Below are 9474 nucleotides of genomic sequence, written 5' to 3' on the forward strand. Positions count from 1 at the left end.
AAATAATTCTCTTGCACTCCCATTTCAAGGCTTCCATATAAAAACTGTTCCATTATGGATCCAAAAGGGTGTAAAAGGTTTTATAATATTTCATTAACAAATAGTAAGGTCCAATATAAATGTATTCACTTCTTTCTGATGTAGATTGGTATAAGGTGTGCTCATACAACTGGAAATGTATTTCTGACGTGAAGCTCCGTTGGTTCCAATTTCGTCTTCTTAACATAATTTTAGGGACAAATACTCTCATGGTTAAAATTGGCAAAACCAATGATCCATTGTGCACTTTTTGTGGTGTGGCAGATGAGAGTTTAATTCATTTATTTTAGGATTGCGGCTTCACCCAGAAAGGTTGGAGGCATTTTCAAAACTGGGTTCAATTCACACTGAATATCAATATTGCAGTTAGTAAAGAGCTTGTTCTGTTTTGAAATTATTTGTACAAAGACTATGTGTTTAATAAATAACATCAGTCTGGTTCTGAATTTTTTTGATATCAGATGGCATAACTGGAAATCTTTATTTGAAGTTTAATGATTTATTGGTTGTTGTTGATAATATTGACTAATGATCATAAAGAATATGTTATTATGAATTGTACATTGTTGGACTCTTGATGGAATGCTAAAAAATATTTTTTTAAACGGGGGCCCTGAGTTGGCCCCGTTTGAAGTCCTGAGAAAGGAGGGGGGGGGGGGGGGGGTTGAAGTAGCACGATATATACTACTGTTAATTATATCTCAAAGCCATGTAGGCTACACTATTTACAAGAGGAGAGGTAATTGTTCTAATACCTGTACAATATATAAATGAAATGAGGAGAAGATGGCAAGTATTACTAGCCAAGGCCTGTGACTTTTAGGCCTGTGATGACGAGATACTGATTTAAATGTCTTTCCCGCCGTCCTCAGAATGAATTCAGAGTTAATTGTCATAGAAAGAAGACAAACGGTATCTTGTTAGATGTTACTCTCACCAATCGGCATTGGAGAGTAAACAAGGTATTTCTGTTTATGAATGATAACTGTTCGCACTCAAATTTAATGCACACATTAACTATATACTGTTGTTCGGCTGGGCTGTTTACCTACCAATCGTGAGCGGAGGCTGTTCCTTGTTACTCCACCATTCGACTTATATCTGAACCAATCGTGAGCGGAGGCTGTTCCTTGTTACTCCACCATTCGCCTTATATCTGACCACACAGTCCATTATCAGAATTAAACATCTTACCATGTCTTCCACTTTTATTCCTATTAAAGAAGCCGTAGTTAGACTTTGATATCAAACTCCAAAAAAACCCTCTTAACCGTTTTCGACTATATTCTATTCTTGGATACTATTTTCTTTAAAAAAAACGTTCTGTATCTCTGCTCGTGATCCTCACTACGCTGACCAGAATTATTGATGTCTCCCATACACAAGTGAGCCTTGTGAAGTAAGATACTTTTAAATTCCACCAGTTCAACAATTAACAACAGATATGGACTCGAAGTAAGTAGTGTGGTTGAAATGTTCACAGGTGATATTGAAGTAACCAAGTATATTAAGTCCATTGATTCAAGTTCGGAGACTGCTAAATGGCTACTTGTTGACATTTTAGAATGAGAGTCAAAGTTAAGTAATTATAATTGTCCCACTCCGGTCCATTTCTTTATCTCAAATTTTAATTTAAAATTTTGATATACAAAATCGAAACATTTAAAAACAAATTATGCATTGTGTTATATGGTGTGCCCCGCTCTTGAAAGGTAATCAACTACGAGGAGGGGCCAAAATTTTATGTATGCAGTTGTCCAAATTTATAGACATTTTCAAGAGTTGAAATGGGTAACTTGCTGCCTTCAAACCGCTGGAGTTCAATCGGTCCATTGGTAAGACGCAGTGGTGGAGCGGAGCGTCCATACAGTCAGCATACAGTCAGGGGGTATAGATGCCCCCCCCCCCCTGACGGACTCAAATGACTGCTGGCGCCCTTTTCAGCATTTTACCACTTTTTACTTATTCGCGATTATTGACTTTTTTATTGCGCTCTCGTCTACCTATTGACATTTGTCACATTATCTGATAATTAGCAAGGCCCGGAAGCGTGATTTTTTCCCCAGGATGGTTGTGGGTAATTAACATAAAGGAGGCGTGTCTCAATCAGTGCACATGTGCAGTAGGCCTACTTCAGGAAAGTTTGGTATGACCTATGCACTGTACTATACTGCTATTGTTACAAATACCGTACCATGCTTCGTACATCACACAACAACTTGGATATCGCGTGCATGCACTGTACTAGCCTAGCCTATATGACTTATTATAAGGCTAGTGCGAATCACACGTACGTCGACTGGATATGGGCATCGGTTTTTGTTAGTTCCTAGTCCTAGTTCGCCATGACGGAGAGCAAAATAACATGGACCTTTCCATATGAAAACCTGGATGCATTCCCAAGGCTTTAATTCCCAAGGCCCGTGGGGTTTTGTCAGCCCAAGTGCGCAACCACTTGTTGAAAGTTGGGGGGGTCAAATTGGTCCATTTGTCAAAAGTTGGGGGGTCCAAAAGGACGCTACACACTAACAGTAAAGGGACCTCCAAAAAGTTGGGGGGTCCACCCAAAAGTGACCCCCGACCCCCCTAGTGGTTGTGCCCTTGCGTCGGCCTATAGGGATCCCACCCCCCAGGTCCCCTGAGGCAGGGGTGTCCTAGTTTCCGAGTATTTTCTGGTCACAAAGTGGGACCTCGTCCCTCTCACGTACACGCCGGACTTTAACACTAGGGCGATGATGATTGTTCCCTGGTCCCCTTGACCTGTATTACGAACTTGTGCACAGAATCAATACAACACCCACGCAGGGCCAGGGCCAGGGAGTTTGGTCCTCTCAAGCTTGTGCCATGAATATCCATACCTGTACAAGACACACGTACGGCAGACCACATCATCTACGTGATACTATACTTAAATGCGATCAAACCATGCCTGCTCCAAACCCTGTCTGGTTTGTATACACTGCGCAGTCGCATTGTACAGGAATGCCTTGAACACGCCTACTTTATGTTAATTACCCACAACCAAAAAAATCACGCGGCCCGGAAAGGGTCATTTCCGACGCTTAGATAGTGTCGAAAGCGCCCCTACAGACCATTCACGTCCCCCTGACCAATACCCCTAGCTCCGCCACTGGTAAGACGGACTTTCGCAGAGTATCGCAGGGGAAACTTTCTGTCTTTCCGTCGGTGTATGTTTATAAATATATCAAAGATGTAGTGCAGTGGTTTTAGGTATTCCTATGAATAGTTTTTTAAAGGGGCATTCCGTTGGTAGATGTAATACTTATCCCAAGGGGACTAGCATTCCACAATTTTTGTTGGGAACCATATCTCTGTGCCTTGTCCCTAGGTCGATAACATTCTTGATCGCCGGTTGTCACCTGTTCAGTTGACTGGATTAACACTCAATTCATCCATATCAGGATGTCACATTAGAATCAGAAACTCTAAACTAAAAGCCTGAAACTCTTAACCGTCTGTCATTTGAGCTTCCAAACATTTCTTATGTCATATATAGTCAGCACTAAGAAATTCCTAATATAGTTCCTAGTAGTAAGTTATTGTTCAGATGCAGCCATCTCGAAAGCAACGGAATGTTAAGCCAGTTAAGGCTAGGAATTAGGCAAATCCCCTTTATTCATTCCGCTCAAGAAAGCTAAGAATCTGGGGATAGTTAAAATATTGTAGCTAGGTAGTCAGTCACACGTTAACATCTCAGGTGACCACTTCGTCAGGAGGGGGCGGAAAGAATTCAGGCAAAGACGCCCGAAATAGTTAGTTACACACGGCACAGGAAAATGGTATTTTATAGCCAGATTTTATTAAATCATTGGCAGAGTGTGTTCTAAATTATAACCTGTGGAACTTTCAGTATTAATAGCCTGGAAGTGGCAGTTTTTTTTCTTTGGTGACACAGGAGTTGATCACAGTAGCCGGTTCATGATGCCTTCACGGTAGGTGTTCGTAAAAAGCTTTAAATTCGTATTGCAATCTTCTTGAATTGTTATTGATTTGAATAATAATATTAATAATAAATTACATTTCATATAGCGCTTAATACAGCGTTTCAAAGCGCTTTACAAAGTAGGAAAGAGAAACAGGAAACCAAGGGGAAAATGAAACTAGGAATCAAATAGAAATATTTTAAGTTGTCTCTTGAAAATACAAAGGGAGGGAGAGTCACGAACGCTCCAAAGAGAAGGTGCAGCGACAGAAAAGGCACGATCGCCATAACGAGTGCGGGTACATGGACCAGGAGTTAATTGCAAATGCGCATGATGGGAAAAGCAAAGCGTAACTGTAGTTGACCGGCGCAAAGGATTAAGAAGGTCAGTGATATATTGAGGGGCAAGCCCGTTGATCGCTTTGTAGGTGTGACGTAGGATCTTAAACTGGATGCGCTGAGAGACGGGAAGCCAGTGTAATGAACGGAGTACAGGAGTGATGTGATCAAACTTTTTAGTGAGTGAAACTATAGGCGCGCAGCAGCGTTCTGAATTCTCTGAAGGAGAGCTATATCTGAAACTGGCAAATTCACATACAAACTGTTGCAGTAATCCAGATAGGAGGAAACAAAAGCGTGAACCAGTCGTTCAGTTGAGCTTTGATCTAGATACCTCCTGAGTTTACCAATTTTGTAAATACCATACGCAGCTGCTGAACGACAAGTGTTCTGAATATGTTTTCGCATATCGAGTTTATCGTCAAGCAAGACACCAAGATCACGTGTATTTTTGGAAGGAATTATGACATTTGTACCAACAGTGAGGTCAGGTAGGTTACTCGAATCCCTTAACTGGGAGGTGACGTGGATGACTTTGGTCTTTGAATCGTTAAGGAGTAAACTGTAGCAAGTGGACAATTGCTTGATGTCAGCGATACAATTGGAGAAACTGGTTAGACATGTATCATAGGCCATCAGCTGAACCTCAAAAAGAGGCTGTAAAATCAGTTTCGTTCCAGCAACACTGGGTCTAGATTTTTAAAGCATTTTTGGGTAGTTCAATGCATCACAGACATTATATCAAAAGTTCTCAAAAAAATTTCCTGCAGTATTTTCGTAACTCACCCTCGAAATTGGGTATGTTATATAGACATTACGTGCTACGATGCTATGTATTAGGAACACACTAACGTTAGATTTGGTACAGTGGTGCATACATACCACTCTTTTCTTATATGTTTAATTACGACTGATATATATTTTTTTTTGTATAATAGTTGGGTCAGGGTTATAAGAATGGTGGAAGAGGTTTCTGGTCTAAGGGTCAGTTAGGGTAGTTTTCAGGCATAACAAGTTGTGCCCCCCCCCCCTCCATTTTCGCCAAAATGGTAAAAAAACACATTCTCAACTTTGAAATATGAAATACACATTTTACACATTATAACTTAAGGGTTTTAATTTTAAAAATGTACCACTTTTAATAAACTCAGATATAATGCTTTGTAATAAATCAAATACTTTTAGATTTTCCCCCTATGTTATGAATGCATTTCGTCTGTGCATGTATGCGTAAATATACAGTACACATATAATGAAACGTTCCTCTCCATAATTGTTACACTCCCCATCCAAACTGTTTTACACATGTGACCCCCTCCCCCTCTACTTTACATGTAGCTAAATCCCTAGTTACAGTGAGATGTGCCAATGCCCTACGACCAGTGAGATATTTCTTTTGTATAAATCAATATATAAGTTGGCACACTAAGACGTCATGGCATATCGTAGATGTGAAATAAAGTTATAGACGGTATATATCCGTTACCTTAGTACTCTTTCTACAGTCTTCTGCAAAACTAGGTACTTTCTCCATGTTACGGAAACGACATGTTTATAATTCGTATTCCTGCAAAAAGAGTTTCCAAGGGAGTTAACGTATAAAAGAAAAGATCGACAAGGTTTCGAATGGTATTTTGAATAATAATAGTTCTATATTCTACAAATAATATGAATAATAAAGGTGAATGGTACAAATAAGTGAATAACGAAGACAGTTAACTTAAGCCCCAGATAGAAAGAAATTATGTATCTATTAAGACTGGGCCGATACACTCAATGGTGTAGTAGAGCTGGGCCTTTGCGATGATTCAAGATACAGGTTCTTCATCAAAAGGTGCGGCGCGGAATTAATAAGTGATTAAAAGTTCATCCAAGGACAGTTGTACTAGTTATACAGGATCCACTTCAATTCACTGCATGGAAGTCAGATATGGTATGGAAAAGGGAAAGTCCATTCCGTAGTAGAGGTGAAGATAATTAGATGAAATAAAAGTCACTAAATACTTGAATATCCTTCAGTCAAAACTTGAACAGGTTCACAGAACGTATTAACAATATGAATAAAACAGGTAACGAAATGTTGCGGCAAAACAATAAAGAACCGTGATATTGGAACGGGGTCAGGGGCGATGGTTCCCCAACAACAGTATATAAACCTCTGACTGGTTTCAGGACGCGTTATTTGCGTCATCGTCATCAGTAAATGTACTTGTGAATTTGCAAGAGGTAAAGCATGCCCATAACACCCTCCTCCCCCTCCCCTTCCCTCTCAGAAAAAAAAGTGTGATTTGAAGAAAATGTGGATATTTATCATAAGGTGTCTGGTAGGTTGGGTAATCTACGTAAAACTACTAATAGCGAAAATGAATATATGAATAAGATCATGTTTTCTGGTTCCTTTAAACTCTGGGGAACAAAATAATGACAACATGACTTCAAAAAAGTTAACCCTCTTCACAACCTTCAAACTTGATTAAAATTTCAGACTAAGATATCAAGATTTAACACCATCACAGTTCATCCTCCAAATCATCTTCCCCTGCATCAACAATCTCAACATCTTCTTGGAAGTTGCTGCAATTTCTACATTTACATAGGTCTGTACACGGTAGTTGTGCATTCATACTGGAACATCTTCCTTTAAGACATTTGCCGACTCTACAGCTACTGCTGACACACTGAAGCAAAACATCTGGGTCAGGTGGCTTCGTCATCCAAGTGATTATAAGGTCATCATTTTCAAGTTTCCATCCATGTCCCTCTGGTGAGAGTGCATCAATCCTTTGCTGTAATGCGCTACTATGAATAGCAGCCTGGTTGGTGCAGCGCTTAACATGCTGGATCAGAGCATCTTTTGTTGGTGGTAAACTCTGCTCTGAGGATGGAGATGAACAGAACACCTTGTACCATGAAATTGGATATTTTTTAGTCTCACATTTTATGATTGGGTACCAATATAATTACAATTCAGCTAGAAATATGTTGCAAATTACTTTAAGAATTTCAATGGAAAGATAAACCTGATATTGCATCTCAAAGCGTTTAGAGAATTTTTTAATTTTCCTTGGGGGATGACCCTCATATTCCAAAAGTCCTAGATCCAACCCTGAACACTCAATGAGCCACACATTGAAGACAGTACTTTACCTTTTAAGATCTGTATGTCTTCCTTGTCAAGAATTGTATCTAGTTTCTTCAACAGTCTTTTCCTCTAATATGCATAAAATCTGGGCTCATCTTTTTTCCGCTCTGCTGCTTGTCGAAGCAATACTTTAATAAAATGAAATCAAAAAAGCAAATTGTTTTGCATTTTCTGTTGATCAAAATGTAAGTCTGAACAAGTAAGAACTAGACAGAAGAACACATTATACCATGTGATCTGCTCATCTTCTATGGACAAACAAAGACACATTCAAATTTTGCAAACCAGTGTCATGCAAAAAAAGAATTAAAACAGGTTTTTTGACAGTACAGTACATTATCTCTTAATGTTATGGTTTAAATTATACAATGGTAGATTATATCTGTTACTAATAATAAAGGAGTCAGATACTTGTTCATTTTGGTAAAGCTAGACAGGCTGACCATAAGACCTTGCAAACCTAACCTTATTGCACCTTTGTTACACTTATTTTTTTAACTAGTATAATATCTCTATCATTCAAATAAAGGGCCACGGTAAGAAAACTATGAAGCCTGTATTTAACACTTAGGCTAGTGCCCCAGAAGGAGAATTTGAAACAAATTTCCATTCCTACCGCCTTATAACAAAACAAATCAGATGACCATGCCACTAATTATTTTATGTTCAGGTCCAACACTGTGCCCTTTGACTTGGATTCTATCCCTCAAGAGCTACTGATCTTGCATTATGCAACTTCTCTTAACACTTCAACTATGCCACAGAAGTACAAGTAGAGTAGTGTAGTATGCTTAGGCTTACCTCCATCGAAAGTCTCTGCCTGCTGCAGCTTGTCCTGCACCCGTTTGCAACGCCGAGTAATGCATTGTATCTTTTCCCACATATAATACATTGTACAGGCAATACACCAGAGCTTCTGCTTGGTTTCCTCGATCTTTTCCGTCAATTCTTCGTTTCAAATCATATGGGGTCTCCTCTGGTTCTGTCCGTTTTCTTGCAGCAATGTGCTTGCTATCAATGAACCGCCTGTAACACTTATCGTGGAACCCCATCATACTATGCTGTTGAACACACGCTTGATCGTAGTAGGCCATGGAGTAATTAGTAGTAAGGCGATATAACTGTCTCAGCCGCTGAGATTAAGCCAATCTTTAGCGCAGGAAGTAACTTTAGTCCATCGTTTACTCGTCAGTGCCTTCACTGCTTCAAATTTTACAGAATCAATGTGCACTGAGCACTGTAGATTTTCGTGTGTCGGAGACTGACTAGCACCCGTGGGAGCCGCCATGTTTGTTGTTTTCTACAAAGATTGCACACAGAACTCATGGCTCATTGGACAATTCATATCACATGATACAGATATCTCACTGGCGCACAGCTTTTGAACGTAAAACGGCAGGCTTCTTAACATACGCAATAAAAAATATAGTTCGATCTTTCGAGCGACATTGCAAAAAAACTGCAGGAAAGCACATGGAGAACTTTTGGATCATTAATCTTCATTAATTTATGTGCTTTATGCTGTAGAGATATTTTAGACCCGCAGTTGCTGGAACGAAACAAGCGAATTTCGCCCTTCAGCTGATGGCCTATCATGATCAAAGTGAATGTTTTCTAAGCTTTCAATATTCTATGTATTAAGAATTGCATTAAAATGCAACCTATCCTACATATCGCTGACTAGAATTTAATTAACGTACCTTAAAATGGTACCTTTTTTAGAGAAGTAATCCAAGTGGCGTCTGCCACACATATGTACGTGAAAAACATAGTTTCCTTGGCCCATCTGTTGCTCTGTATAAACGTTACTAGGGTTGAAAATCCTTCACAACTTCCGACTGGCATCAAGCACCAGCCTTTGATGTGCCAAATTTGTTGTTTCTTTGCTCAATCTATCTAACTTACTGCATACTAAGTCTAATTTAGGCCTATTGGCTAACTTAGGCCTAGGCTAACTTAGGCCTAGGCTAACTTAGGCCTAGGCTACAACGTGACGTTCTTTCTATTGGGA

At 39.5% G+C, this 9474-nt stretch overlaps 1 protein-coding gene across 1 annotated transcript in view; it reads left to right on the forward strand.

Annotated features, from left to right (window-relative positions):
- The window catches only part of LOC139985093 (F-box only protein 9-like), a 256710-nt gene that overhangs the window by 126223 nt on the left and 121013 nt on the right, over positions 1–9474 (forward strand). The window lies entirely within an intron of this gene.

Source organism: Apostichopus japonicus, chromosome 17 (assembly GCF_037975245.1).
Source record: "Apostichopus japonicus isolate 1M-3 chromosome 17, ASM3797524v1, whole genome shotgun sequence".
Lineage (NCBI taxonomy): Eukaryota > Metazoa > Echinodermata > Holothuroidea > Aspidochirotida > Stichopodidae > Apostichopus > Apostichopus japonicus.